We start from the raw sequence: 27,496 nt of genomic DNA on the forward strand, positions 1-27,496 counted from the left end.
CGGCTCCTTGCCAGACACCGACCTTAAGCAACCTAGAGGCTGGAAGCCCCAAGCCCCACAAGTCCGTGAAGAGAAAGGAAAGCACAAAAAAGCCTCTTGCTGAGCACTGGACTGGACAGGACAGGGCAGCCAGAGTGCAAAGTAGAAAAGCAGCAAGTGAGAGGCTTGTCTCTGCCTACGGCCACACCACCCTGAACACGCCCGATCTCGTCTGATCTCGGAAGCTAAGCAGGGTCGGGCCTGGTTAGTACTTGGATGGGAGACCGCCTGGGAATACCAGGTGCTGTAGGCTTTTGCTTTTTCCTTCCTTCCACCAGCAGGGGTCACTCTCCTCTATGCCTTTTTTCCATTCCCTTTCACAAGGGCACACATGCTTCTTTCTTCTTGTCATTTGCTTTCACTCTTGCGCTATTCCATCCTTGCAAAATGCCAGCATCCTTCTCATCACCGTGGGCCTCCAGCATTGTTGCTTATTTACTTTTAATACTAGGCTTCTTTTCAACAGGACCAGCGCCTCCTGCGGGCTTGGAAGCAACCGCCGGCAACCTGGTGGCCAGTTTACAGGCCGAAGCAAGCAGAACACCTTTGCAGGCAACACGACTCCCCTGAAGAGCAGCTCACAGTCACTCGCAACCATCTCACCCTCTTCCTTCATTCGCTCCTGGACGTCTCGATCCACCTCAAGTTGCTGCTCCAGCTTGCTCTTTCTGTCACGTCCCCCCCCCCCAGATGAATGGTTAAAGGTACCGTCACATTAAGCGACGCTGCAGCGATATCGACAACGATGCCGATCGCTGCAGCGTCGCTGTGTGGTCGCTGGAGAGCTGTCACACAGACAGCTCTCCAGTGACCAACGATGCCGAAGTCCCCGGGTAACCAGGGTAAACATCGGGTTACTAAGCGCAGGGCCGCGCTTAGTAACCCGATGTTTACCCTGGTTACCAGTGTAAATGTAAAAAAAAAAAAACAGTACATACTTACATTCCAGTGTCTGCCGCGTCCCCCGGCGTCCGCTTCCCTGCACTGTGTAAGCGCCGGCCCTAAAGCACAGCGGTGACGTCACCGCTGTGCTTTGCTTTCCGGCCGGCACTGACACAGTCAGTGCAGAAAGCTATGAGCAGCAGCGCGGACGCCGGGGGACGTGACAGACATCAGAGGGTGAGTATGTAGTGTTTTTTTTTTACTTTTACAATGGTAACCAGGGTAAATATCGGGTTACTAAGCGCGGCCCTGCGCTTAGTAACTCGATATTTGCCCTGGTTACCATTGTAAAACATTGCTGGCATCGTTGCTTTTGCTGTCAAACACGACGATACACGCCGATCTGACGACCAAATAAAGTTCTGGACTTTCAGCAACGACCAGCGATATCACAGCAGGATCCAGATCGCTGCTGCGTGTCAAACACAACGATATCGCTATCCAGGACGCTGCAACGTCACAGATCGCTATCGTTATCGTTGTTAAGTCGCTTAATGTGACGGTACCTTTAGCCTGCAGGAGACCCTGCGTCGAGCCATTTTTAAAGACACCTGATGCTCAGGCCCTGCTGCGGCAGGTGTTTCACTGCAAAACAAACAACGCCTATAGGGGCAGCCCAGCCTTTGCATGGGCCCTTCGGAGCCCGCCTCCACATGGTCAGAGTTCTCGCCACCACGCGAGCCTGAGGAAGGCTGGCCAGGCGATGGGCCAAGCAGCGTCTACTGGCCACACCACCCTGGATACGCCCGATCTCGTCCGATCTCGGAAGCAAAGCAGGGCTGGGCTTGGACAGTACTTGGATGGGAGACCTCCTGGGAACACCAGGTGCTGTAGACAGTTTTGATGACATCTTGCTCGGCTAGTATAGAGCGGCTCCTTGCCAGACACCGACCTTAAGCAACCTAGAGGCTGGAAGCCCCAAGCCCCACAAGTCCGTGAAGAGAAAGGAAAGCACAAAAGGGCCTCTTGCTGAGCACTGGACTGGACAGGACAGGGCAGCCAGAGTGCAAAGTAGAAAAGCAGCAAGTGAGAGGCTTGTCTCTGCCTACGGCCACACCACCCTGAACACGCCCGATCTCGTCTGATCTCGGAAGCTAAGCAGGGTCGGGCCTGGTTAGTACTTGGATGGGAGACCGCCTGGGAATACCAGGTGCTGTAGGCTTTTGCTTTTTCCTTCCTTCCACCAGCAGGGGTCACTCTCCTCTATGCCTTTTTTCCATTCCCTTTCACAAGGGCACACATGCTTCTTTCTTCTTGTCATTTGCTTTCACTCTTGCGCTATTCCATCCTTGCAAAATGCCAGCATCCTTCTCATCACCGTGGGCCTCCAGCATTGTTGCTTATTTACTTTTAATACTAGGCTTCTTTTCAACAGGACCAGCGCCTCCTGCGGGCTTGGAAGCAACCGCCGGCAACCTGGTGGCCAGTTTACAGGCCGAAGCAAGCAGAACACCTTTGCAGGCAACACGACTCCCCTGAAGAGCAGCTCACAGTCACTCGCAACCATCTCACCCTCTTCCTTCATTCGCTCCTGGACGTCTCGATCCACCTCAAGTTGCTGCTCCAGCTTGCTCTTTCTGTCACGTCCCCCCCCCCCAGATGAATGGTTAAAGGTACCGTCACATTAAGCGACGCTGCAGCGATATCGACAACGATGCCGATCGCTGCAGCGTCGCTGTGTGGTCGCTGGAGAGCTGTCACACAGACAGCTCTCCAGTGACCAACGATGCCGAAGTCCCCGGGTAACCAGGGTAAACATCGGGTTACTAAGCGCAGGGCCGCGCTTAGTAACCCGATGTTTACCCTGGTTACCAGTGTAAATGTAAAAAAAAAAAAACAGTACATACTTACATTCCAGTGTCTGCCGCGTCCCCCGGCGTCCGCTTCCCTGCACTGTGTAAGCGCCGGCCCTAAAGCACAGCGGTGACGTCACCGCTGTGCTTTGCTTTCCGGCCGGCACTGACACAGTCAGTGCAGAAAGCTATGAGCAGCAGCGCGGACGCCGGGGGACGTGACAGACATCAGAGGGTGAGTATGTAGTGTTTTTTTTTTACTTTTACAATGGTAACCAGGGTAAATATCGGGTTACTAAGCGCGGCCCTGCGCTTAGTAACTCGATATTTGCCCTGGTTACCATTGTAAAACATTGCTGGCATCGTTGCTTTTGCTGTCAAACACGACGATACACGCCGATCTGACGACCAAATAAAGTTCTGGACTTTCAGCAACGACCAGCGATATCACAGCAGGATCCAGATCGCTGCTGCGTGTCAAACACAACGATATCGCTATCCAGGACGCTGCAACGTCACAGATCGCTATCGTTATCGTTGTTAAGTCGCTTAATGTGACGGTACCTTTAGCCTGCAGGAGACCCTGCGTCGAGCCATTTTTAAAGACACCTGATGCTCAGGCCCTGCTGCGGCAGGTGTTTCACTGCAAAACAAACAACGCCTATAGGGGCAGCCCAGCCTTTGCATGGGCCCTTCGGAGCCCGCCTCCACATGGTCAGAGTTCTCGCCACCACGCGAGCCTGAGGAAGGCTGGCCAGGCGATGGGCCAAGCAGCGTCTACTGGCCACACCACCCTGGATACGCCCGATCTCGTCCGATCTCGGAAGCAAAGCAGGGCTGGGCTTGGACAGTACTTGGATGGGAGACCTCCTGGGAACACCAGGTGCTGTAGACAGTTTTGATGACATCTTGCTCGGCTAGTATAGAGCGGCTCCTTGCCAGACACCGACCTTAAGCAACCTAGAGGCTGGAAGCCCCAAGCCCCACAAGTCCGTGAAGAGAAAGGAAAGCACAAAAGGGCCTCTTGCTGAGCACTGGACTGGACAGGACAGGGCAGCCAGAGTGCAAAGTAGAAAAGCAGCAAGTGAGAGGCTTGTCTCTGCCTACGGCCACACCACCCTGAACACGCCCGATCTCGTCTGATCTCGGAAGCTAAGCAGGGTCGGGCCTGGTTAGTACTTGGATGGGAGACCGCCTGGGAATACCAGGTGCTGTAGGCTTTTGCTTTTTCCTTCCTTCCACCAGCAGGGGTCACTCTCCTCTATGCCTTTTTTCCATTCCCTTTCACAAGGGCACACATGCTTCTTTCTTCTTGTCATTTGCTTTCACTCTTGCGCTATTCCATCCTTGCAAAATGCCAGCATCCTTCTCATCACCGTGGGCCTCCAGCATTGTTGCTTATTTACTTTTAATACTAGGCTTCTTTTCAACAGGACCAGCGCCTCCTGCGGGCTTGGAAGCAACCGCCGGCAACCTGGTGGCCAGTTTACAGGCCGAAGCAAGCAGAACACCTTTGCAGGCAACACGACTCCCCTGAAGAGCAGCTCACAGTCACTCGCAACCATCTCACCCTCTTCCTTCATTCGCTCCTGGACGTCTCGATCCACCTCAAGTTGCTGCTCCAGCTTGCTCTTTCTGTCACGTCCCCCCCCCCCAGATGAATGGTTAAAGGTACCGTCACATTAAGCGACGCTGCAGCGATATCGACAACGATGCCGATCGCTGCAGCGTCGCTGTGTGGTCGCTGGAGAGCTGTCACACAGACAGCTCTCCAGTGACCAACGATGCCGAAGTCCCCGGGTAACCAGGGTAAACATCGGGTTACTAAGCGCAGGGCCGCGCTTAGTAACCCGATGTTTACCCTGGTTACCAGTGTAAATGTAAAAAAAAAAAAACAGTACATACTTACATTCCAGTGTCTGCCGCGTCCCCCGGCGTCCGCTTCCCTGCACTGTGTAAGCGCCGGCCCTAAAGCACAGCGGTGACGTCACCGCTGTGCTTTGCTTTCCGGCCGGCACTGACACAGTCAGTGCAGAAAGCTATGAGCAGCAGCGCGGACGCCGGGGGACGTGACAGACATCAGAGGGTGAGTATGTAGTGTTTTTTTTTTACTTTTACAATGGTAACCAGGGTAAATATCGTGTTACTAAGCGCGGCCCTGCGCTTAGTAACTCGATATTTGCCCTGGTTACCATTGTAAAACATTGCTGGCATCGTTGCTTTTGCTGTCAAACACGACGATACACGCCGATCTGACGACCAAATAAAGTTCTGGACTTTCAGCAACGACCAGCGATATCACAGCAGGATCCAGATCGCTGCTGCGTGTCAAACACAACGATATCGCTATCCAGGACGCTGCAACGTCACAGATCGCTATCGTTATCGTTGTTAAGTCGCTTAATGTGACGGTACCTTTAGCCTGCAGGAGACCCTGCGTCGAGCCATTTTTAAAGACACCTGATGCTCAGGCCCTGCTGCGGCAGGTGTTTCACTGCAAAACAAACAACGCCTATAGGGGCAGCCCAGCCTTTGCATGGGCCCTTCGGAGCCCGCCTCCACATGGTCAGAGTTCTCGCCACCACGCGAGCCTGAGGAAGGCTGGCCAGGCGATGGGCCAAGCAGCGTCTACTGGCCACACCACCCTGGATACGCCCGATCTCGTCCGATCTCGGAAGCAAAGCAGGGCTGGGCTTGGACAGTACTTGGATGGGAGACCTCCTGGGAACACCAGGTGCTGTAGACAGTTTTGATGACATCTTGCTCGGCTAGTATAGAGCGGCTCCTTGCCAGACACCGACCTTAAGCAACCTAGAGGCTGGAAGCCCCAAGCCCCACAAGTCCGTGAAGAGAAAGGAAAGCACAAAAGGGCCTCTTGCTGAGCACTGGACTGGACAGGACAGGGCAGCCAGAGTGCAAAGTAGAAAAGCAGCAAGTGAGAGGCTTGTCTCTGCCTACGGCCACACCACCCTGAACACGCCCGATCTCGTCTGATCTCGGAAGCTAAGCAGGGTCGGGCCTGGTTAGTACTTGGATGGGAGACCGCCTGGGAATACCAGGTGCTGTAGGCTTTTGCTTTTTCCTTCCTTCCACCAGCAGGGGTCACTCTCCTCTATGCCTTTTTTCCATTCCCTTTCACAAGGGCACACATGCTTCTTTCTTCTTGTCATTTGCTTTCACTCTTGCGCTATTCCATCCTTGCAAAATGCCAGCATCCTTCTCATCACCGTGGGCCTCCAGCATTGTTGCTTATTTACTTTTAATACTAGGCTTCTTTTCAACAGGACCAGCGCCTCCTGCGGGCTTGGAAGCAACCGCCGGCAACCTGGTGGCCAGTTTACAGGCCGAAGCAAGCAGAACACCTTTGCAGGCAACACGACTCCCCTGAAGAGCAGCTCACAGTCACTCGCAACCATCTCACCCTCTTCCTTCATTCGCTCCTGGACGTCTCGATCCACCTCAAGTTGCTGCTCCAGCTTGCTCTTTCTGTCACGTCCCCCCCCCCCCAGATGAATGGTTAAAGGTACCGTCACATTAAGCGACGCTGCAGCGATATCGACAACGATGCCGATCGCTGCAGCGTCGCTGTGTGGTCGCTGGAGAGCTGTCACACAGACAGCTCTCCAGTGACCAACGATGCCGAAGTCCCCGGGTAACCAGGGTAAACATCGGGTTACTAAGCGCAGGGCCGCGCTTAGTAACCCGATGTTTACCCTGGTTACCAGTGTAAATGTAAAAAAAAAAAAACAGTACATACTTACATTCCAGTGTCTGCCGCGTCCCCCGGCGTCCGCTTCCCTGCACTGTGTAAGCGCCGGCCCTAAAGCACAGCGGTGACGTCACCGCTGTGCTTTGCTTTCCGGCCGGCACTGACACAGTCAGTGCAGAAAGCTATGAGCAGCAGCGCGGACGCCGGGGGACGTGACAGACATCAGAGGGTGAGTATGTAGTGTTTTTTTTTTACTTTTACAATGGTAACCAGGGTAAATATCGGGTTACTAAGCGCGGCCCTGCGCTTAGTAACTCGATATTTGCCCTGGTTACCATTGTAAAACATTGCTGGCATCGTTGCTTTTGCTGTCAAACACGACGATACACGCCGATCTGACGACCAAATAAAGTTCTGGACTTTCAGCAACGACCAGCGATATCACAGCAGGATCCAGATCGCTGCTGCGTGTCAAACACAACGATATCGCTATCCAGGACGCTGCAACGTCACAGATCGCTATCGTTATCGTTGTTAAGTCGCTTAATGTGACGGTACCTTTAGCCTGCAGGAGACCCTGCGTCGAGCCATTTTTAAAGACACCTGATGCTCAGGCCCTGCTGCGGCAGGTGTTTCACTGCAAAACAAACAACGCCTATAGGGGCAGCCCAGCCTTTGCATGGGCCCTTCGGAGCCCGCCTCCACATGGTCAGAGTTCTCGCCACCACGCGAGCCTGAGGAAGGCTGGCCAGGCGATGGGCCAAGCAGCGTCTACTGGCCACACCACCCTGGATACGCCCGATCTCGTCCGATCTCGGAAGCAAAGCAGGGCTGGGCTTGGACAGTACTTGGATGGGAGACCTCCTGGGAACACCAGGTGCTGTAGACAGTTTTGATGACATCTTGCTCGGCTAGTATAGAGCGGCTCCTTGCCAGACACCGACCTTAAGCAACCTAGAGGCTGGAAGCCCCAAGCCCCACAAGTCCGTGAAGAGAAAGGAAAGCACAAAAGGGCCTCTTGCTGAGCACTGGACTGGACAGGACAGGGCAGCCAGAGTGCAAAGTAGAAAAGCAGCAAGTGAGAGGCTTGTCTCTGCCTACGGCCACACCACCCTGAACACGCCCGATCTCGTCTGATCTCGGAAGCTAAGCAGGGTCGGGCCTGGTTAGTACTTGGATGGGAGACCGCCTGGGAATACCAGGTGCTGTAGGCTTTTGCTTTTTCCTTCCTTCCACCAGCAGGGGTCACTCTCCTCTATGCCTTTTTTCCATTCCCTTTCACAAGGGCACACATGCTTCTTTCTTCTTGTCATTTGCTTTCACTCTTGCGCTATTCCATCCTTGCAAAATGCCAGCATCCTTCTCATCACCGTGGGCCTCCAGCATTGTTGCTTATTTACTTTTAATACTAGGCTTCTTTTCAACAGGACCAGCGCCTCCTGCGGGCTTGGAAGCAACCGCCGGCAACCTGGTGGCCAGTTTACAGGCCGAAGCAAGCAGAACACCTTTGCAGGCAACACGACTCCCCTGAAGAGCAGCTCACAGTCACTCGCAACCATCTCACCCTCTTCCTTCATTCGCTCCTGGACGTCTCGATCCACCTCAAGTTGCTGCTCCAGCTTGCTCTTTCTGTCACGTCCCCCCCCCCCAGATGAATGGTTAAAGGTACCGTCACATTAAGCGACGCTGCAGCGATATCGACAACGATGCCGATCGCTGCAGCGTCGCTGTGTGGTCGCTGGAGAGCTGTCACACAGACAGCTCTCCAGTGACCAACGATGCCGAAGTCCCCGGGTAACCAGGGTAAACATCGGGTTACTAAGCGCAGGGCCGCGCTTAGTAACCCGATGTTTACCCTGGTTACCAGTGTAAATGTAAAAAAAAAAAAACAGTACATACTTACATTCCAGTGTCTGCCGCGTCCCCCGGCGTCCGCTTCCCTGCACTGTGTAAGCGCCGGCCCTAAAGCACAGCGGTGACGTCACCGCTGTGCTTTGCTTTCCGGCCGGCACTGACACAGTCAGTGCAGAAAGCTATGAGCAGCAGCGCGGACGCCGGGGGACGTGACAGACATCAGAGGGTGAGTATGTAGTGTTTTTTTTTTACTTTTACAATGGTAACCAGGGTAAATATCGGGTTACTAAGCGCGGCCCTGCGCTTAGTAACTCGATATTTGCCCTGGTTACCATTGTAAAACATTGCTGGCATCGTTGCTTTTGCTGTCAAACACGACGATACACGCCGATCTGACGACCAAATAAAGTTCTGGACTTTCAGCAACGACCAGCGATATCACAGCAGGATCCAGATCGCTGCTGCGTGTCAAACACAACGATATCGCTATCCAGGACGCTGCAACGTCACAGATCGCTATCGTTATCGTTGTTAAGTCGCTTAATGTGACGGTACCTTTAGCCTGCAGGAGACCCTGCGTCGAGCCATTTTTAAAGACACCTGATGCTCAGGCCCTGCTGCGGCAGGTGTTTCACTGCAAAACAAACAACGCCTATAGGGGCAGCCCAGCCTTTGCATGGGCCCTTCGGAGCCCGCCTCCACATGGTCAGAGTTCTCGCCACCACGCGAGCCTGAGGAAGGCTGGCCAGGCGATGGGCCAAGCAGCGTCTACTGGCCACACCACCCTGGATACGCCCGATCTCGTCCGATCTCGGAAGCAAAGCAGGGCTGGGCTTGGACAGTACTTGGATGGGAGACCTCCTGGGAACACCAGGTGCTGTAGACAGTTTTGATGACATCTTGCTCGGCTAGTATAGAGCGGCTCCTTGCCAGACACCGACCTTAAGCAACCTAGAGGCTGGAAGCCCCAAGCCCCACAAGTCCGTGAAGAGAAAGGAAAGCACAAAAGGGCCTCTTGCTGAGCACTGGACTGGACAGGACAGGGCAGCCAGAGTGCAAAGTAGAAAAGCAGCAAGTGAGAGGCTTGTCTCTGCCTACGGCCACACCACCCTGAACACGCCCGATCTCGTCTGATCTCGGAAGCTAAGCAGGGTCGGGCCTGGTTAGTACTTGGATGGGAGACCGCCTGGGAATACCAGGTGCTGTAGGCTTTTGCTTTTTCCTTCCTTCCACCAGCAGGGGTCACTCTCCTCTATGCCTTTTTTCCATTCCCTTTCACAAGGGCACACATGCTTCTTTCTTCTTGTCATTTGCTTTCACTCTTGCGCTATTCCATCCTTGCAAAATGCCAGCATCCTTCTCATCACCGTGGGCCTCCAGCATTGTTGCTTATTTACTTTTAATACTAGGCTTCTTTTCAACAGGACCAGCGCCTCCTGCGGGCTTGGAAGCAACCGCCGGCAACCTGGTGGCCAGTTTACAGGCCGAAGCAAGCAGAACACCTTTGCAGGCAACACGACTCCCCTGAAGAGCAGCTCACAGTCACTCGCAACCATCTCACCCTCTTCCTTCATTCGCTCCTGGACGTCTCGATCCACCTCAAGTTGCTGCTCCAGCTTGCTCTTTCTGTCACGTCCCCCCCCCCCAGATGAATGGTTAAAGGTACCGTCACATTAAGCGACGCTGCAGCGATATCGACAACGATGCCGATCGCTGCAGCGTCGCTGTGTGGTCGCTGGAGAGCTGTCACACAGACAGCTCTCCAGTGACCAACGATGCCGAAGTCCCCGGGTAACCAGGGTAAACATCGGGTTACTAAGCGCAGGGCCGCGCTTAGTAACCCGATGTTTACCCTGGTTACCAGTGTAAATGTAAAAAAAAAAAAACAGTACATACTTACATTCCAGTGTCTGCCGCGTCCCCCGGCGTCCGCTTCCCTGCACTGTGTAAGCGCCGGCCCTAAAGCACAGCGGTGACGTCACCGCTGTGCTTTGCTTTCCGGCCGGCACTGACACAGTCAGTGCAGAAAGCTATGAGCAGCAGCGCGGACGCCGGGGGACGTGACAGACATCAGAGGGTGAGTATGTAGTGTTTTTTTTTTACTTTTACAATGGTAACCAGGGTAAATATCGTGTTACTAAGCGCGGCCCTGCGCTTAGTAACTCGATATTTGCCCTGGTTACCATTGTAAAACATTGCTGGCATCGTTGCTTTTGCTGTCAAACACGACGATACACGCCGATCTGACGACCAAATAAAGTTCTGGACTTTCAGCAACGACCAGCGATATCACAGCAGGATCCAGATCGCTGCTGCGTGTCAAACACAACGATATCGCTATCCAGGACGCTGCAACGTCACAGATCGCTATCGTTATCGTTGTTAAGTCGCTTAATGTGACGGTACCTTTAGCCTGCAGGAGACCCTGCGTCGAGCCATTTTTAAAGACACCTGATGCTCAGGCCCTGCTGCGGCAGGTGTTTCACTGCAAAACAAACAACGCCTATAGGGGCAGCCCAGCCTTTGCATGGGCCCTTCGGAGCCCGCCTCCACATGGTCAGAGTTCTCGCCACCACGCGAGCCTGAGGAAGGCTGGCCAGGCGATGGGCCAAGCAGCGTCTACTGGCCACACCACCCTGGATACGCCCGATCTCGTCCGATCTCGGAAGCAAAGCAGGGCTGGGCTTGGACAGTACTTGGATGGGAGACCTCCTGGGAACACCAGGTGCTGTAGACAGTTTTGATGACATCTTGCTCGGCTAGTATAGAGCGGCTCCTTGCCAGACACCGACCTTAAGCAACCTAGAGGCTGGAAGCCCCAAGCCCCACAAGTCCGTGAAGAGAAAGGAAAGCACAAAAGGGCCTCTTGCTGAGCACTGGACTGGACTGGACTGGACTGGACAGGACAGGGCAGCCAGAGTGCAAAGTAGAAAAGCAGCAAGTGAGAGGCTTGTCTCTGCCTACGGCCACACCACCCTGAACACGCCCGATCTCGTCTGATCTCGGAAGCTAAGCAGGGTCGGGCCTGGTTAGTACTTGGATGGGAGACCGCCTGGGAATACCAGGTGCTGTAGGCTTTTGCTTTTTCCTTCCTTCCACCAGCAGGGGTCACTCTCCTCTATGCCTTTTTTCCATTCCCTTTCACAAGGGCACACATGCTTCTTTCTTCTTGTCATTTGCTTTCACTCTTGCGCTATTCCATCCTTGCAAAATGCCAGCATCCTTCTCATCACCGTGGGCCTCCAGCATTGTTGCTTATTTACTTTTAATACTAGGCTTCTTTTCAACAGGACCAGCGCCTCCTGCGGGCTTGGAAGCAACCGCCGGCAACCTGGTGGCCAGTTTACAGGCCGAAGCAAGCAGAACACCTTTGCAGGCAACACGACTCCCCTGAAGAGCAGCTCACAGTCACTCGCAACCATCTCACCCTCTTCCTTCATTCGCTCCTGGACGTCTCGATCCACCTCAAGTTGCTGCTCCAGCTTGCTCTTTCTGTCACGTCCCCCCCCCCCAGATGAATGGTTAAAGGTACCGTCACATTAAGCGACGCTGCAGCGATATCGACAACGATGCCGATCGCTGCAGCGTCGCTGTGTGGTCGCTGGAGAGCTGTCACACAGACAGCTCTCCAGTGACCAACGATGCCGAAGTCCCCGGGTAACCAGGGTAAACATCGGGTTACTAAGCGCAGGGCCGCGCTTAGTAACCCGATGTTTACCCTGGTTACCAGTGTAAATGTAAAAAAAAAAAAACAGTACATACTTACATTCCAGTGTCTGCCGCGTCCCCCGGCGTCCGCTTCCCTGCACTGTGTAAGCGCCGGCCCTAAAGCACAGCGGTGACGTCACCGCTGTGCTTTGCTTTCCGGCCGGCACTGACACAGTCAGTGCAGAAAGCTATGAGCAGCAGCGCGGACGCCGGGGGACGTGACAGACATCAGAGGGTGAGTATGTAGTGTTTTTTTTTTACTTTTACAATGGTAACCAGGGTAAATATCGTGTTACTAAGCGCGGCCCTGCGCTTAGTAACTCGATATTTGCCCTGGTTACCATTGTAAAACATTGCTGGCATCGTTGCTTTTGCTGTCAAACACGACGATACACGCCGATCTGACGACCAAATAAAGTTCTGGACTTTCAGCAACGACCAGCGATATCACAGCAGGATCCAGATCGCTGCTGCGTGTCAAACACAACGATATCGCTATCCAGGACGCTGCAACGTCACAGATCGCTATCGTTATCGTTGTTAAGTCGCTTAATGTGACGGTACCTTTAGCCTGCAGGAGACCCTGCGTCGAGCCATTTTTAAAGACACCTGATGCTCAGGCCCTGCTGCGGCAGGTGTTTCACTGCAAAACAAACAACGCCTATAGGGGCAGCCCAGCCTTTGCATGGGCCCTTCGGAGCCCGCCTCCACATGGTCAGAGTTCTCGCCACCACGCGAGCCTGAGGAAGGCTGGCCAGGCGATGGGCCAAGCAGCGTCTACTGGCCACACCACCCTGGATACGCCCGATCTCGTCCGATCTCGGAAGCAAAGCAGGGCTGGGCTTGGACAGTACTTGGATGGGAGACCTCCTGGGAACACCAGGTGCTGTAGACAGTTTTGATGACATCTTGCTCGGCTAGTATAGAGCGGCTCCTTGCCAGACACCGACCTTAAGCAACCTAGAGGCTGGAAGCCCCAAGCCCCACAAGTCCGTGAAGAGAAAGGAAAGCACAAAAGGGCCTCTTGCTGAGCACTGGACTGGACTGGACTGGACTGGACAGGACAGGGCAGCCAGAGTGCAAAGTAGAAAAGCAGCAAGTGAGAGGCTTGTCTCTGCCTACGGCCACACCACCCTGAACACGCCCGATCTCGTCTGATCTCGGAAGCTAAGCAGGGTCGGGCCTGGTTAGTACTTGGATGGGAGACCGCCTGGGAATACCAGGTGCTGTAGGCTTTTGCTTTTTCCTTCCTTCCACCAGCAGGGGTCACTCTCCTCTATGCCTTTTTTCCATTCCCTTTCACAAGGGCACACATGCTTCTTTCTTCTTGTCATTTGCTTTCACTCTTGCGCTATTCCATCCTTGCAAAATGCCAGCATCCTTCTCATCACCGTGGGCCTCCAGCATTGTTGCTTATTTACTTTTAATACTAGGCTTCTTTTCAACAGGACCAGCGCCTCCTGCGGGCTTGGAAGCAACCGCCGGCAACCTGGTGGCCAGTTTACAGGCCGAAGCAAGCAGAACACCTTTGCAGGCAACACGACTCCCCTGAAGAGCAGCTCACAGTCACTCGCAACCATCTCACCCTCTTCCTTCATTCGCTCCTGGACGTCTCGATCCACCTCAAGTTGCTGCTCCAGCTTGCTCTTTCTGTCACGTCCCCCCCCCCCCAGATGAATGGTTAAAGGTACCGTCACATTAAGCGACGCTGCAGCGATATCGACAACGATGCCGATCGCTGCAGCGTCGCTGTGTGGTCGCTGGAGAGCTGTCACACAGACAGCTCTCCAGTGACCAACGATGCCGAAGTCCCCGGGTAACCAGGGTAAACATCGGGTTACTAAGCGCAGGGCCGCGCTTAGTAACCCGATGTTTACCCTGGTTACCAGTGTAAATGTAAAAAAAAAAAACAGTACATACTTACATTCCAGTGTCTGCCGCGTCCCCCGGCGTCCGCTTCCCTGCACTGAGTAATCGCCGGCCCTAAAGCACAGCGGTGACGTCACCGCTGTGCTTTGCTTTCCGGCCGGCACTGACACAGTCAGTGCAGAAAGCTATGAGCAGCAGCGCGGACGCCGGGGGACGTGACAGACATCAGAGGGTGAGTATGTAGTGTTTTTTTTTTACTTTTACAATGGTAACCAGGGTAAATATCGTGTTACTAAGCGCGGCCCTGCGCTTAGTAACTCGATATTTGCCCTGGTTACCATTGTAAAACATTGCTGGCATCGTTGCTTTTGCTGTCAAACACGACGATACACGCCGATCTGACGACCAAATAAAGTTCTGGACTTTCAGCAACGACCAGCGATATCACAGCAGGATCCAGATCGCTGCTGCGTGTCAAACACAACGATATCGCTATCCAGGACGCTGCAACGTCACAGATCGCTATCGTTATCGTTGTTAAGTCGCTTAATGTGACGGTACCTTTAGCCTGCAGGAGACCCTGCGTCGAGCCATTTTTAAAGACACCTGATGCTCAGGCCCTGCTGCGGCAGGTGTTTCACTGCAAAACAAACAACGCCTATAGGGGCAGCCCAGCCTTTGCATGGGCCCTTCGGAGCCCGCCTCCACATGGTCAGAGTTCTCGCCACCACGCGAGCCTGAGGAAGGCTGGCCAGGCGATGGGCCAAGCCGCGTCTACTGGCCACACCACCCTGGATACGCCCGATCTCGTCCGATCTCGGAAGCAAAGCAGGGCTGGGCTTGGACAGTACTTGGATGGGAGACCTCCTGGGTACACCAGGTGCTGTAGACAGTTTTGATGACATCTTGCTCGGCTAGTATAGAGCGGCTCCTTGCCAGACACCGACCTTAAGTAACCTAGAGGCTGGAAGCCCCAAGCCCCACAAGTCCGTGAAGAGAAAGGAAAGCACAAAAGGGCCTCGTGCTGAGCACTGGACTGGACAGGACAGGGCAGCCAGAGTGCAAAGTAGAAAAGCAGCAAGTGAGAGGCTTGTCCCTGCCTACGGCCACACCACCCTGAACACGCCCGATCTCGTCTGATCTCGGAAGCTTAGCAGGGTCGGGCCTGGTTAGTACTTGGATGGGAGACCGCCTGGGAATACCAGGTGCTGTAGGCTTTTGCTTTTTCCTTCCTTCCACCAGCAGGGGTCACTCTCCTCTATGCCTTTTTTCCATTCCCTTTCACAAGGGCACACATGCTTCTTTCTTCTTGTCATTTGCTTTCACTCTTGCGCTATTCCATCCTTGCAAACTGCCAGCATCCTTCTCATCACCGTGGGCCTCCAGCATTGTTGCTTATTTACTTTTAATACTAGGCTTCTTTTCAACAGGACCAGCGCCTCCTGCGGGCTTGGAAGCAACCGCCGGCAACCTGGTGGCCAGTTTACAGGCCGAAGCAAGCAGAACACCTTTGCAGGCAACACGACTCCCCTGAAGAGCAGCTCACAGTCACTCGCAACCATCTCACCCTCTTCCTTCATTCGCTCCTGGACGTCTCGATCCACCTCAAGTTGCTGCTCCAGCTTGCTCTTTCTGTCACGTCCCCCCCCCCAGATGAATGGTTAAAGGTACCGTCACATTAAGCGACGCTGCAGCGATATCGACAACGATGCCGATCGCTGCAGCGTCGCTGTGTGGTCGCTGGAGAGCTGTCACACAGACAGCTCTCCAGTGACCAACGATGCCGAAGTCCCCGGGTAACCAGGGTAAACATCGGGTTACTAAGCGCAGGGCCGCGCTTAGTAACCCGATGTTTACCCTGGTTACCAGTGTAAATGTAAAAAAAAAAAAACAGTACATACTTACATTCCAGTGTCTGCCGCGTCCCCCGGCGTCCGCTTCCCTGCACTGAGTAATCGCCGGCCCTAAAGCACAGCGGTGACGTCACCGCTGTGCTTTGCTTTCCGGCCGGCACTGACACAGTCAGTGCAGAAAGCTATGAGCAGCAGCGCGGACGCCGGGGGACGTGACAGACATCAGAGGGTGAGTATGTAGTGTTTTTTTTTTACTTTTACAATGGTAACCAGGGTAAATATCGTGTTACTAAGCGCGGCCCTGCGCTTAGTAACTCGATATTTGCCCTGGTTACCATTGTAAAACATTGCTGGCATCGTTGCTTTTGCTGTCAAACACGACGATACACGCCGATCTGACGACCAAATAAAGTTCTGGACTTTCAGCAACGACCAGCGATATCACAGCAGGATCCAGATCGCTGCTGCGTGTCAAACACAACGATATCGCTATCCAGGACGCTGCAACGTCACAGATCGCTATCGTTATCGTTGTTAAGTCGCTTAATGTGACGGTACCTTTAGCCTGCAGGAGACCCTGCGTCGAGCCATTTTTAAAGACACCTGATGCTCAGGCCCTGCTGCGGCAGGTGTTTCACTGCAAAACAAACAACGCCTATAGGGGCAGCCCAGCCTTTGCATGGGCCCTTCGGAGCCCGCCTCCACATGGTCAGAGTTCTCGCCACCACGCGAGCCTGAGGAAGGCTGGCCAGGCGATGGGCCAAGCCGCGTCTACCGGCCACACCACCCTGGATACGCCCGATCTCGGAAGCAAAGCAGGGCTGGGCTTGGACAGTACTTGGATGGGAGACCTCCTGGGAACACCAGGTGCTGTAGACAGTTTTGATGACATCTTGCTCGGCTAGTATAGAGCGGCTCCTTGCCAGACACCGACCTTAAGTAACCTAGAGGCTGGAAGCCCCAAGCCCCACAAGTCCGTGAAGAGAAAGGAAAGCACAAAAGGGCCTCTTGCTGAGCACTGGACTGGACAGGACAGGGCAGCCAGAGTGCAAAGTAGAAAAGCAGCAAGTGAGAGGCTTGTCCCTGCCTACGGCCACACCACCCTGAACACGCCCGATCTCGTCTGATCTCGGAAGCTAAGCAGGGTCGGGCCTGGTTAGTACTTGGATGGGAGACCGCCTGGGAATACCAGGTGCTGTAGGCTTTTGCTTTTTCCTTCCTTCCACCAGCAGGGGTCACTCTCCTCTATGCCTTTTTTCCATTCCCTTTCACAAGGGCACACATGCTTCTTTCTTCTTGTCATTTGCTTTCACTCTTGCGCTATTCCATCCTTGCAAACTGCCAGCATCCTTCTCATCACCGTGGGCCTCCAGCATTGTTGCTTATTTACTTTTAATACTAGGCTTCTTTTCAACAGGACCAGCGCCTCCTGCGGGCTTGGAAGCAACCGCCGGCAACCTGGTGGCCAGTTTACAGGCCGAAGCAAGCAGAACACCTTTGCAGGCAACACGACTCCCCTGAAGAGCAGCTCACAGTCACTCGCAACCATCTCACCCTCTTCCTTCATTCGCTCCTGGACGTCTCGATCCACCTCAAGTTGCTGCTCCAGCTTGCTCTTTCTGTCACGTCCCCCCCCCCCAGATGAATGGTTAAAGGTACCGTCACATTAAGCGACGCTGCAGCGATATCGACAACGATGCCGATCGCTGCAGCGTCGCTGTGTGGTCGCTGGAGAGCTGTCACACAGACAGCTCTCCAGTGACCAACGATGCCGAAGTCCCCGGGTAACCAGGGTAAACATCGAGTTACTAAGCGCAGGGCCGCGCTTAGTAACCCGATGTTTACCCTGGTTACCAGTGTAAATGTAAAAAAAAACAAACAGTACATACTTACATTCCAGTGTCTGCCGCGTCCCCCGGCGTCCGCTTCCCTGCACTGTGTAAGCGCCGGCCCTAAAGCACAGCGGTGACGTCACCGCTGTGCTTTGCTTTCCGGCCGGCACTGACACAGTCAGTGCAGAAAGCTATGAGCAGCAGCGCGGACGCCGGGGGACGTGACAGACATCAGAGGGTGAGTATGTAGTGGGTTTTTTTTACTTTTACAATGGTAACCAGGGTAAATATCGGGTTACTAAGCGCGGCCCTGCGCTTAGTAACTCGATATTTGCCCTGGTTACCATTGTAAAACATTGCTGGCATCGTTGCTTTTGCTGTCAAACACGACGATACACGCCGATCTGACGACCAAATAAAGTTCTGGACTTTCAGCAACGACCAGCGATATCACAGCAGGATCCAGATCGCTGCTGCGTGTCAAACACAACGATATCGCTATCCAGGACGCTGCAACGTCACAGATCGCTATCGTTATCGTTGTTAAGTCGCTTAATGTGACGGTACCTTTAGCCTGCAGGAGACCCTGCGTCGAGCCATTTTTAAAGACACCTGATGCTCAGGCCCTGCTGCGGCAGGTGTTTCACTGCAAAACAAACAACGCCTATAGGGGCAGCCCAGCCTTTGCATGGGCCCTTCGGAGCCCGCCTCCACATGGTCAGAGTTCTCGCCACCACGCGAGCCTGAGGAAGGCTGGCCAGGCGATGGGCCAAGCAGCGTCTACTGGCCACACCACCCTGGATACGCCCGATCTCGTCCGATCTCGGAAGCAAAGCAGGGCTGGGCTTGGACAGTACTTGGATGGGAGACCTCCTGGGAACACCAGGTGCTGTAGACAGTTTTGATGACATCTTGCTCGGCTAGTATAGAGCGGCTCCTTGCCAGACACCGACCTTAAGCAACCTAGAGGCTGGAAGCCCCAAGCCCCACAAGTCCGTGAAGAGAAAGGAAAGCACAAAAAAGCCTCTTGCTGAGCACTGGACTGGACAGGACAGGGCAGCCAGAGTGCAAAGTAGAAAAGCAGCAAGTGAGAGGCTTGTCTCTGCCTACGGCCACACCACCCTGAACACGCCCGATCTCGTCTGATCTCGGAAGCTAAGCAGGGTCGGGCCTGGTTAGTACTTGGATGGGAGACCGCCTGGGAATACCAGGTGCTGTAGGCTTTTGCTTTTTCCTTCCTTCCACCAGCAGGGGTCACTCTCCTCTATGCCTTTTTTCCATTCCCTTTCACAAGGGCACACATGCTTCTTTCTTCTTGTCATTTGCTTTCACTCTTGCGCTATTCCATCCTTGCAAAATGCCAGCATCCTTCTCATCACCGTGGGCCTCCAGCATTGTTGCTTATTTACTTTTAATACTAGGCTTCTTTTCAACAGGACCAGCGCCTCCTGCGGGCTTGGAAGCAACCGCCGGCAACCTGGTGGCCAGTTTACAGGCCGAAGCAAGCAGAACACCTTTGCAGGCAACACGACTCCCCTGAAGAGCAGCTCACAGTCACTCGCAACCATCTCACCCTCTTCCTTCATTCGCTCCTGGACGTCTCGATCCACCTCAAGTTGCTGCTCCAGCTTGCTCTTTCTGTCACGTCCCCCCCCCCCAGATGAATGGTTAAAGGTACCGTCACATTAAGCGACGCTGCAGCGATATCGACAACGATGCCGATCGCTGCAGCGTCGCTGTGTGGTCGCTGGAGAGCTGTCACACAGACAGCTCTCCAGTGACCAACGATGCCGAAGTCCCCGGGTAACCAGGGTAAACATCGGGTTACTAAGCGCAGGGCCGCGCTTAGTAACCCGATGTTTACCCTGGTTACCAGTGTAAATGTAAAAAAAAAAAAACAGTACATACTTACATTCCAGTGTCTGCCGCGTCCCCCGGCGTCCGCTTCCCTGCACTGTGTAAGCGCCGGCCCTAAAGCACAGCGGTGACGTCACCGCTGTGCTTTGCTTTCCGGCCGGCACTGACACAGTCAGTGCAGAAAGCTATGAGCAGCAGCGCGGACGCCGGGGGACGTGACAGACATCAGAGGGTGAGTATGTAGTGTTTTTTTTTTACTTTTACAATGGTAACCAGGGTAAATATCGGGTTACTAAGCGCGGCCCTGCGCTTAGTAACTCGATATTTGCCCTGGTTACCATTGTAAAACATTGCTGGCATCGTTGCTTTTGCTGTCAAACACGACGATACACGCCGATCTGACGACCAAATAAAGTTCTGGACTTTCAGCAACGACCAGCGATATCACAGCAGGATCCAGATCGCTGCTGCGTGTCAAACACAACGATATCGCTATCCAGGACGCTGCAACGTCACAGATCGCTATCGTTATCGTTGTTAAGTCGCTTAATGTGACGGTACCTTTAGCCTGCAGGAGACCCTGCGTCGAGCCATTTTTAAAGACACCTGATGCTCAGGCCCTGCTGCGGCAGGTGTTTCACTGCAAAACAAACAACGCCTATAGGGGCAGCCCAGCCTTTGCATGGGCCCTTCGGAGCCCGCCTCCACATGGTCAGAGTTCTCGCCACCACGCGAGCCTGAGGAAGGCTGGCCAGGCGATGGGCCAAGCAGCGTCTACTGGCCACACCACCCTGGATACGCCCGATCTCGTCCGATCTCGGAAGCAAAGCAGGGCTGGGCTTGGACAGTACTTGGATGGGAGACCTCCTGGGAACACCAGGTGCTGTAGACAGTTTTGATGACATCTTGCTCGGCTAGTATAGAGCGGCTCCTTGCCAGACACCGACCTTAAGCAACCTAGAGGCTGGAAGCCCCAAGCCCCACAAGTCCGTGAAGAGAAAGGAAAGCACAAAAAAGCCTCTTGCTGAGCACTGGACTGGACAGGACAGGGCAGCCAGAGTGCAAAGTAGAAAAGCAGCAAGTGAGAGGCTTGTCTCTGCCTACGGCCACACCACCCTGAACACGCCCGATCTCGTCTGATCTCGGAAGCTAAGCAGGGTCGGGCCTGGTTAGTACTTGGATGGGAGACCGCCTGGGAATACCAGGTGCTGTAGGCTTTTGCTTTTTCCTTCCTTCCACCAGCAGGGGTCACTCTCCTCTATGCCTTTTTTCCATTCCCTTTCACAAGGGCACACATGCTTCTTTCTTCTTGTCATTTGCTTTCACTCTTGCGCTATTCCATCCTTGCAAAATGCCAGCATCCTTCTCATCACCGTGGGCCTCCAGCATTGTTGCTTATTTACTTTTAATACTAGGCTTCTTTTCAACAGGACCAGCGCCTCCTGCGGGCTTGGAAGCAACCGCCGGCAACCTGGTGGCCAGTTTACAGGCCGAAGCAAGCAGAACACCTTTGCAGGCAACACGACTCCCCTGAAGAGCAGCTCACAGTCACTCGCAACCATCTCACCCTCTTCCTTCATTCGCTCCTGGACGTCTCGATCCACCTCAAGTTGCTGCTCCAGCTTGCTCTTTCTGTCACGTCCCCCCCCCCCAGATGAATGGTTAAAGGTACCGTCACATTAAGCGACGCTGCAGCGATATCGACAACGATGCCGATCGCTGCAGCGTCGCTGTGTGGTCGCTGGAGAGCTGTCACACAGACAGCTCTCCAGTGACCAACGATGCCGAAGTCCCCGGGTAACCAGGGTAAACATCGGGTTACTAAGCGCAGGGCCGCGCTTAGTAACCCGATGTTTACCCTGGTTACCAGTGTAAATGTAAAAAAAAAAAAACAGTACATACTTACATTCCAGTGTCTGCCGCGTCCCCCGGCGTCCGCTTCCCTGCACTGTGTAAGCGCCGGCCCTAAAGCACAGCGGTGACGTCACCGCTGTGCTTTGCTTTCCGGCCGGCACTGACACAGTCAGTGCAGAAAGCTATGAGCAGCAGCGCGGACGCCGGGGGACGTGACAGACATCAGAGGGTGAGTATGTAGTGTTTTTTTTTTACTTTTACAATGGTAACCAGGGTAAATATCGGGTTACTAAGCGCGGCCCTGCGCTTAGTAACTCGATATTTGCCCTGGTTACCATTGTAAAACATTGCTGGCATCGTTGCTTTTGCTGTCAAACACGACGATACACGCCGATCTGACGACCAAATAAAGTTCTGGACTTTCAGCAACGACCAGCGATATCACAGCAGGATCCAGATCGCTGCTGCGTGTCAAACACAACGATATCGCTATCCAGGACGCTGCAACGTCACAGATCGCTATCGTTATCGTTGTTAAGTCGCTTAATGTGACGGTACCTTTAGCCTGCAGGAGACCCTGCGTCGAGCCATTTTTAAAGACACCTGATGCTCAGGCCCTGCTGCGGCAGGTGTTTCACTGCAAAACAAACAACGCCTATAGGGGCAGCCCAGCCTTTGCATGGGCCCTTCGGAGCCCGCCTCCACATGGTCAGAGTTCTCGCCACCACGCGAGCCTGAGGAAGGCTGGCCAGGCGATGGGCCAAGCAGCGTCTACTGGCCACACCACCCTGGATACGCCCGATCTCGTCCGATCTCGGAAGCAAAGCAGGGCTGGGCTTGGACAGTACTTGGATGGGAGACCTCCTGGGAACACCAGGTGCTGTAGACAGTTTTGATGACATCTTGCTCGGCTAGTATAGAGCGGCTCCTTGCCAGACACCGACCTTAAGCAACCTAGAGGCTGGAAGCCCCAAGCCCCACAAGTCCGTGAAGAGAAAGGAAAGCACAAAAGGGCCTCTTGCTGAGCACTGGACTGGACAGGACAGGGCAGCCAGAGTGCAAAGTAGAAAAGCAGCAAGTGAGAGGCTTGTCTCTGCCTACGGCCACACCACCCTGAACACGCCCGATCTCGTCTGATCTCGGAAGCTAAGCAGGGTCGGGCCTGGTTAGTACTTGGATGGGAGACCGCCTGGGAATACCAGGTGCTGTAGGCTTTTGCTTTTTCCTTCCTTCCACCAGCAGGGGTCACTCTCCTCTATGCCTTTTTTCCATTCCCTTTCACAAGGGCACACATGCTTCTTTCTTCTTGTCATTTGCTTTCACTCTTGCGCTATTCCATCCTTGCAAAATGCCAGCATCCTTCTCATCACCGTGGGCCTCCAGCATTGTTGCTTATTTACTTTTAATACTACGCTTCTTTTCAACAGGACCAGCGCCTCCTGCGGGCTTGGAAGCAACCGCCGGCAACCTGGTGGCCAGTTTACAGGCCGAAGCAAGCAGAACACCTTTGCAGGCAACACGACTCCCCTGAAGAGCAGCTCACAGTCACTCGCAACCATCTCACCCTCTTCCTTCATTCGCTCCTGGACGTCTCGATCCACCTCAAGTTGCTGCTCCAGCTTGCTCTTTCTGTCACGTCCCCCCCCCCCCAGATGAATGGTTAAAGGTACCGTCACATTAAGCGACGCTGCAGCGATATCGACAACGATGCCGATCGCTGCAGCGTCGCTGTGTGGTCGCTGGAGAGCTGTCACACAGACAGCTCTCCAGTGACCAACGATGCCGAAGTCCCCGGGTAACCAGGGTAAACATCGGGTTACTAAGCGCAGGGCCGCGCTTAGTAACCCGATGTTTACCCTGGTTACCAGTGTAAATGTAAAAAAAGAAAAACAGTACATACTTACATTCCAGTGTCTGCCGCGTCCCCCGGCGTCCGCTTCCCTGCACTGTGTAAGCGCCGGCCCTAAAGCACAGCGGTGACGTCACCGCTGTGCTTTGCTTTCCGGCCGGCACTGACACAGTCAGTGCAGAAAGCTATGAGCAGCAGCGCGGACGCCGGGGGACGTGACAGACATCAGAGGGTGAGTATGTAGTGTTTTTTTTTTACTTTTACAATGGTAACCAGGGTAAATATCGTGTTACTAAGCGCGGCCCTGCGCTTAGTAACTCGATATTTGCCCTGGTTACCATTGTAAAACATTGCTGGCATCGTTGCTTTTGCTGTCAAACACGACGATACACGCCGATCTGACGACCAAATAAAGTTCTGGACTTTCAGCAACGACCAGCGATATCACAGCAGGATCCAGATCGCTGCTGCGTGTCAAACACAACGATATCGCTATCCAGGACGCTGCAACGTCACAGATCGCTATCGTTATCGTTGTTAAGTCGCTTAATGTGACGGTACCTTTAGCCTGCAGGAGACCCTGCGTCGAGCCATTTTTAAAGACACCTGATGCTCAGGCCCTGCTGCGGCAGGTGTTTCACTGCAAAACAAACAACGCCTATAGGGGCAGCCCAGCCTTTGCATGGGCCCTTCGGAGCCCGCCTCCACATGGTCAGAGTTCTCGCCACCACGCGAGCCTGAGGAAGGCTGGCCAGGCGATGGGCCAAGCAGCGTCTACTGGCCACACCACCCTGGATACGCCCGATCTCGTCCGATCTCGGAAGCAAAGCAGGGCTGGGCTTGGACAGTACTTGGATGGGAGACCTCCTGGGAACACCAGGTGCTGTAGACAGTTTTGATGACATCTTGCTCGGCTAGTATAGAGCGGCTCCTTGCCAGACACCGACCTTAAGCAACCTAGAGGCTGGAAGCCCCAAGCCCCACAAGTCCGTGAAGAGAAAGGAAAGCACAAAAGGGCCTCTTGCTGAGCACTGGACTGGACAGGACAGGGCAGCCAGAGTGCAAAGTAGAAAAGCAGCAAGTGAGAGGCTTGTCTCTGCCTACGGCCACACCACCCTGAACACGCCCGATCTCGTCTGATCTCGGAAGCTAAGCAGGGTCGGGCCTGGTTAGTACTTGGATGGGAGACCGCCTGGGAATACCAGGTGCTGTAGGCTTTTGCTTTTTCCTTCCTTCCACCAGCAGGGGTCACTCTCCTCTATGCCTTTTTTCCATTCCCTTTCACAAGGGCACACATGCTTCTTTCTTCTTGTCATTTGCTTTCACTCTTGCGCTATTCCATCCTTGCAAAATGCCAGCATCCTTCTCATCACCGTGGGCCTCCAGCATTGTTGCTTATTTACTTTTAATACTAGGCTTCTTTTCAACAGGACCAGCGCCTCCTGCGGGCTTGGAAGCAACCGCCGGCAACCTGGTGGCCAGTTTACAGGCCGAAGCAAGCAGAACACCTTTGCAGGCAACACGACTCCCCTGAAGAGCAGCTCACAGTCACTCGCAACCATCTCACCCTCTTCCTTCATTCGCTCCTGGACGTCTCGATCCACCTCAAGTTGCTGCTCCAGCTTGCTCTTTCTGTCACGTCCCCCCCCCCCCCAGATGAATGGTTAAAGGTACCGTCACATTAAGCGACGCTGCAGCGATATCGACAACGATGCCGATCGCTGCAGCGTCGCTGTGTGGTCGCTGGAGAGCTGTCACACAGACAGCTCTCCAGTGACCAACGATGCCGAAGTCCCCGGGTAACCAGGGTAAACATCGGGTTACTAAGCGCAGGGCCGCGCTTAGTAACCCGATGTTTACCCTGGTTACCAGTGTAAATGTAAAAAAAAAAAAACAGTACATACTTACATTCCAGTGTCTGCCGCGTCCCCCGGCGTCCGCTTCCCTGCACTGTGTAAGCGCCGGCCCTAAAGCACAGCGGTGACGTCACCGCTGTGCTTTGCTTTCCGGCCGGCACTGACACAGTCAGTGCAGAAAGCTATGAGCAGCAGCGCGGACGCCGGGGGACGTGACAGACATCAGAGGGTGAGTATGTAGTGTTTTTTTTTTACTTTTACAATGGTAACCAGGGTAAATATCGTGTTACTAAGCGCGGCCCTGCGCTTAGTAACTCGATATTTGCCCTGGTTACCATTGTAAAACATTGCTGGCATCGTTGCTTTTGCTGTCAAACACGACGATACACGCCGATCTGACGACCAAATAAAGTTCTGGACTTTCAGCAACGACCAGCGATATCACAGCAGGATCCAGATCGCTGCTGCGTGTCAAACACAACGATATCGCTATCCAGGACGCTGCAACGTCACAGATCGCTATCGTTATCGTTGTTAAGTCGCTTAATGTGACGGTACCTTTAGCCTGCAGGAGACCCTGCGTCGAGCCATTTTTAAAGACACCTGATGCTCAGGCCCTGCTGCGGCAGGTGTTTCACTGCAAAACAAACAACGCCTATAGGGGCAGCCCAGCCTTTGCATGGGCCCTTCGGAGCCCGCCTCCACATGGTCAGAGTTCTCGCCACCACGCGAGCCTGAGGAAGGCTGGCCAGGCGATGGGCCAAGCAGCGTCTACTGGCCACACCACCCTGGATACGCCCGATCTCGTCCGATCTCGGAAGCAAAGCAGGGCTGGGCTTGGACAGTACTTGGATGGGAGACCTCCTGGGAACACCAGGTGCTGTAGACAGTTTTGATGACATCTTGCTCGGCTAGTATAGAGCGGCTCCTTGCCAGACACCGACCTTAAGCAACCTAGAGGCTGGAAGCCCCAAGCCCCACAAGTCCGTGAAGAGAAAGGAAAGCACAAAAGGGCCTCTTGCTGAGCACTGGACTGGACAGGACAGGGCAGCCAGAGTGCAAAGTAGAAAAGCAGCAAGTGAGAGGCTTGTCTCTGCCTACGGCCACACCACCCTGAACACGCCCCGATCTCGTCTGATCTCGGAAGCTAAGCAGGGTCGGGCCTGGTTAGTACTTGGATGGGAGACCGCCTGGGAATACCAGGTGCTGTAGGCTTTTGCTTTTTCCTTCCTTCCACCAGCAGGGGTCACTCTACTCTATGCCTTTTTTCCATTCCCTTTCACAAGGGCACACATGCTTCTTTCTTCTTGTCATTTGCTTTCACTCTTGCGCTATTCCATCCTTGCAAAATGCCAGCATCCTTCTCATCACCGTGGGCCTCCAGCATTGTTGCTTATTTACTTACTTCTTTTCAACAGGACCAGCGCCTCCTGCGGGCTTGGAAGCAACCGCCGGCAACCTGGTGGCCAGTTTACAGGCCGAAGCAAGCAGAACACCTTTGCAGGCAACACGACTCCCCTGAAGAGCAGCTCACAGTCACTCGCAACCATCTCACCCTCTTCCTTCATTCGCTCCTGGACGTCTCGATCCACCTCAAGTTGCTGCTCCAGCTTGCTCTTTCTGTCACGTCCCCCCCCCCCAGATGAATGGTTAAAGGTACCGTCACATTAAGCGACGCTGCAGCGATATCGACAACGATGCCGATCGCTGCAGCGTCGCTGTGTGGTCGCTGGAGAGCTGTCACACAGACAGCTCTCCAGTGACCAACGATGCCGAAGTCCCCGGGTAACCAGGGTAAACATCGGGTTACTAAGCGCAGGGCCGCGCTTAGTAACCCGATGTTTACCCTGGTTACCAGTGTAAATGTAAAAAAAAAAAACAGTACATACTTACATTCCAGTGTCTGCCGCGTCCCCCGGCGTCCGCTTCCCTGCACTGAGTAATCGCCGGCCCTAAAGCACAGCGGTGACGTCACCGCTGTGCTTTGCTTTCCGGCCGGCACTGACACAGTCAGTGCAGAAAGCTATGAGCAGCAGCGCGGACGCCGGGGGACGTGACAGACATCAGAGGGTGAGTATGTAGTGTTTTTTTTTTACTTTTACAATGGTAACCAGGGTAAATATCGTGTTACTAAGCGCGGCCCTGCGCTTAGTAACTCGATATTTGCCCTGGTTACCATTGTAAAACATTGCTGGCATCGTTGCTTTTGCTGTCAAACACGACGATACACGCCGATCTGACGACCAAATAAAGTTCTGGACTTTCAGCAACGACCAGCGATATCACAGCAGGATCCAGATCGCTGCTGCGTGTCAAACACAACGATATCGCTATCCAGGACGCTGCAACGTCACAGATCGCTATCGTTATCGTTGTTAAGTCGCTTAATGTGACGGTACCTTTAGCCTGCAGGAGACCCTGCGTCGAGCCATTTTTAAAGACACCTGATGCTCAGGCCCTGCTGCGGCAGGTGTTTCACTG

The 27,496-nt window shown here is 54.0% G+C and overlaps 27 non-coding genes and 2 pseudogenes across 27 annotated transcripts; all 29 read left to right on the forward strand.

Annotated features, from left to right (window-relative positions):
- Positions 1-173: 173 nt before the first annotated feature.
- Positions 174-292, forward strand: LOC143784079 (5S ribosomal RNA). The gene has a single exon (XR_013217698.1). It is a non-coding gene; the product is annotated as a 5S ribosomal RNA (ribosomal RNA).
- Positions 293-1,698: 1,406 nt separating this feature from the next.
- LOC143783881 (5S ribosomal RNA) lies at positions 1,699-1,818 on the forward strand. Its single transcript, XR_013217545.1, has one exon. It is a non-coding gene; the product is annotated as a 5S ribosomal RNA (ribosomal RNA).
- A 206-nt stretch (positions 1,819-2,024) lies between these two features.
- On the forward strand, positions 2,025-2,143 carry LOC143784080 (5S ribosomal RNA). The gene has a single exon (XR_013217699.1). It is a non-coding gene; the product is annotated as a 5S ribosomal RNA (ribosomal RNA).
- Positions 2,144-3,549: 1,406 nt separating this feature from the next.
- Positions 3,550-3,669, forward strand: LOC143783882 (5S ribosomal RNA). The gene has a single exon (XR_013217546.1). It is a non-coding gene; the product is annotated as a 5S ribosomal RNA (ribosomal RNA).
- Positions 3,670-3,875: 206 nt separating this feature from the next.
- LOC143784081 (5S ribosomal RNA) lies at positions 3,876-3,994 on the forward strand. The gene has a single exon (XR_013217700.1). It is a non-coding gene; the product is annotated as a 5S ribosomal RNA (ribosomal RNA).
- Positions 3,995-5,400: 1,406 nt separating this feature from the next.
- Positions 5,401-5,520, forward strand: LOC143783883 (5S ribosomal RNA). The gene has a single exon (XR_013217547.1). It is a non-coding gene; the product is annotated as a 5S ribosomal RNA (ribosomal RNA).
- A 206-nt stretch (positions 5,521-5,726) lies between these two features.
- Positions 5,727-5,845, forward strand: LOC143784082 (5S ribosomal RNA). The gene has a single exon (XR_013217701.1). It is a non-coding gene; the product is annotated as a 5S ribosomal RNA (ribosomal RNA).
- A 1,407-nt stretch (positions 5,846-7,252) lies between these two features.
- Positions 7,253-7,372, forward strand: LOC143783884 (5S ribosomal RNA). Its single transcript, XR_013217548.1, has one exon. It is a non-coding gene; the product is annotated as a 5S ribosomal RNA (ribosomal RNA).
- A 206-nt stretch (positions 7,373-7,578) lies between these two features.
- On the forward strand, positions 7,579-7,697 carry LOC143784085 (5S ribosomal RNA). Its single transcript, XR_013217703.1, has one exon. It is a non-coding gene; the product is annotated as a 5S ribosomal RNA (ribosomal RNA).
- Positions 7,698-9,103: 1,406 nt separating this feature from the next.
- Positions 9,104-9,223, forward strand: LOC143783885 (5S ribosomal RNA). The gene has a single exon (XR_013217549.1). It is a non-coding gene; the product is annotated as a 5S ribosomal RNA (ribosomal RNA).
- Positions 9,224-9,429: 206 nt separating this feature from the next.
- Positions 9,430-9,548, forward strand: LOC143784086 (5S ribosomal RNA). Its single transcript, XR_013217704.1, has one exon. It is a non-coding gene; the product is annotated as a 5S ribosomal RNA (ribosomal RNA).
- Positions 9,549-10,954: 1,406 nt separating this feature from the next.
- LOC143783886 (5S ribosomal RNA) lies at positions 10,955-11,074 on the forward strand. The gene has a single exon (XR_013217550.1). It is a non-coding gene; the product is annotated as a 5S ribosomal RNA (ribosomal RNA).
- A 221-nt stretch (positions 11,075-11,295) lies between these two features.
- LOC143784087 (5S ribosomal RNA) lies at positions 11,296-11,414 on the forward strand. The gene has a single exon (XR_013217705.1). It is a non-coding gene; the product is annotated as a 5S ribosomal RNA (ribosomal RNA).
- Positions 11,415-12,820: 1,406 nt separating this feature from the next.
- Positions 12,821-12,940, forward strand: LOC143783887 (5S ribosomal RNA). Its single transcript, XR_013217551.1, has one exon. It is a non-coding gene; the product is annotated as a 5S ribosomal RNA (ribosomal RNA).
- Positions 12,941-13,161: 221 nt separating this feature from the next.
- LOC143784093 (5S ribosomal RNA) lies at positions 13,162-13,280 on the forward strand. The gene has a single exon (XR_013217708.1). It is a non-coding gene; the product is annotated as a 5S ribosomal RNA (ribosomal RNA).
- Positions 13,281-14,686: 1,406 nt separating this feature from the next.
- Positions 14,687-14,806, forward strand: LOC143784037 (5S ribosomal RNA; annotated as a pseudogene).
- A 206-nt stretch (positions 14,807-15,012) lies between these two features.
- Positions 15,013-15,131, forward strand: LOC143783809 (5S ribosomal RNA). The gene has a single exon (XR_013217477.1). It is a non-coding gene; the product is annotated as a 5S ribosomal RNA (ribosomal RNA).
- Positions 15,132-16,536: 1,405 nt separating this feature from the next.
- On the forward strand, positions 16,537-16,646 carry LOC143784061 (5S ribosomal RNA; annotated as a pseudogene).
- A 206-nt stretch (positions 16,647-16,852) lies between these two features.
- On the forward strand, positions 16,853-16,971 carry LOC143784105 (5S ribosomal RNA). The gene has a single exon (XR_013217709.1). It is a non-coding gene; the product is annotated as a 5S ribosomal RNA (ribosomal RNA).
- A 1,406-nt stretch (positions 16,972-18,377) lies between these two features.
- Positions 18,378-18,497, forward strand: LOC143783889 (5S ribosomal RNA). Its single transcript, XR_013217553.1, has one exon. It is a non-coding gene; the product is annotated as a 5S ribosomal RNA (ribosomal RNA).
- A 206-nt stretch (positions 18,498-18,703) lies between these two features.
- Positions 18,704-18,822, forward strand: LOC143783539 (5S ribosomal RNA). The gene has a single exon (XR_013217244.1). It is a non-coding gene; the product is annotated as a 5S ribosomal RNA (ribosomal RNA).
- A 1,406-nt stretch (positions 18,823-20,228) lies between these two features.
- On the forward strand, positions 20,229-20,348 carry LOC143783890 (5S ribosomal RNA). Its single transcript, XR_013217554.1, has one exon. It is a non-coding gene; the product is annotated as a 5S ribosomal RNA (ribosomal RNA).
- Positions 20,349-20,554: 206 nt separating this feature from the next.
- On the forward strand, positions 20,555-20,673 carry LOC143783551 (5S ribosomal RNA). The gene has a single exon (XR_013217255.1). It is a non-coding gene; the product is annotated as a 5S ribosomal RNA (ribosomal RNA).
- A 1,406-nt stretch (positions 20,674-22,079) lies between these two features.
- Positions 22,080-22,199, forward strand: LOC143783891 (5S ribosomal RNA). Its single transcript, XR_013217555.1, has one exon. It is a non-coding gene; the product is annotated as a 5S ribosomal RNA (ribosomal RNA).
- Positions 22,200-22,405: 206 nt separating this feature from the next.
- On the forward strand, positions 22,406-22,524 carry LOC143783562 (5S ribosomal RNA). Its single transcript, XR_013217266.1, has one exon. It is a non-coding gene; the product is annotated as a 5S ribosomal RNA (ribosomal RNA).
- Positions 22,525-23,931: 1,407 nt separating this feature from the next.
- On the forward strand, positions 23,932-24,051 carry LOC143783892 (5S ribosomal RNA). Its single transcript, XR_013217556.1, has one exon. It is a non-coding gene; the product is annotated as a 5S ribosomal RNA (ribosomal RNA).
- A 206-nt stretch (positions 24,052-24,257) lies between these two features.
- LOC143783573 (5S ribosomal RNA) lies at positions 24,258-24,376 on the forward strand. Its single transcript, XR_013217277.1, has one exon. It is a non-coding gene; the product is annotated as a 5S ribosomal RNA (ribosomal RNA).
- Positions 24,377-25,784: 1,408 nt separating this feature from the next.
- LOC143783893 (5S ribosomal RNA) lies at positions 25,785-25,904 on the forward strand. Its single transcript, XR_013217557.1, has one exon. It is a non-coding gene; the product is annotated as a 5S ribosomal RNA (ribosomal RNA).
- Positions 25,905-26,110: 206 nt separating this feature from the next.
- On the forward strand, positions 26,111-26,230 carry LOC143783801 (5S ribosomal RNA). The gene has a single exon (XR_013217469.1). It is a non-coding gene; the product is annotated as a 5S ribosomal RNA (ribosomal RNA).
- Positions 26,231-27,496: the final 1,266 nt, after the last annotated feature.

The sequence above is a fragment of the Ranitomeya variabilis genome, chromosome 6 (genome assembly GCF_051348905.1).
Source record: "Ranitomeya variabilis isolate aRanVar5 chromosome 6, aRanVar5.hap1, whole genome shotgun sequence".
In the NCBI taxonomy this organism is placed as follows: domain Eukaryota; kingdom Metazoa; phylum Chordata; class Amphibia; order Anura; family Dendrobatidae; genus Ranitomeya; species Ranitomeya variabilis.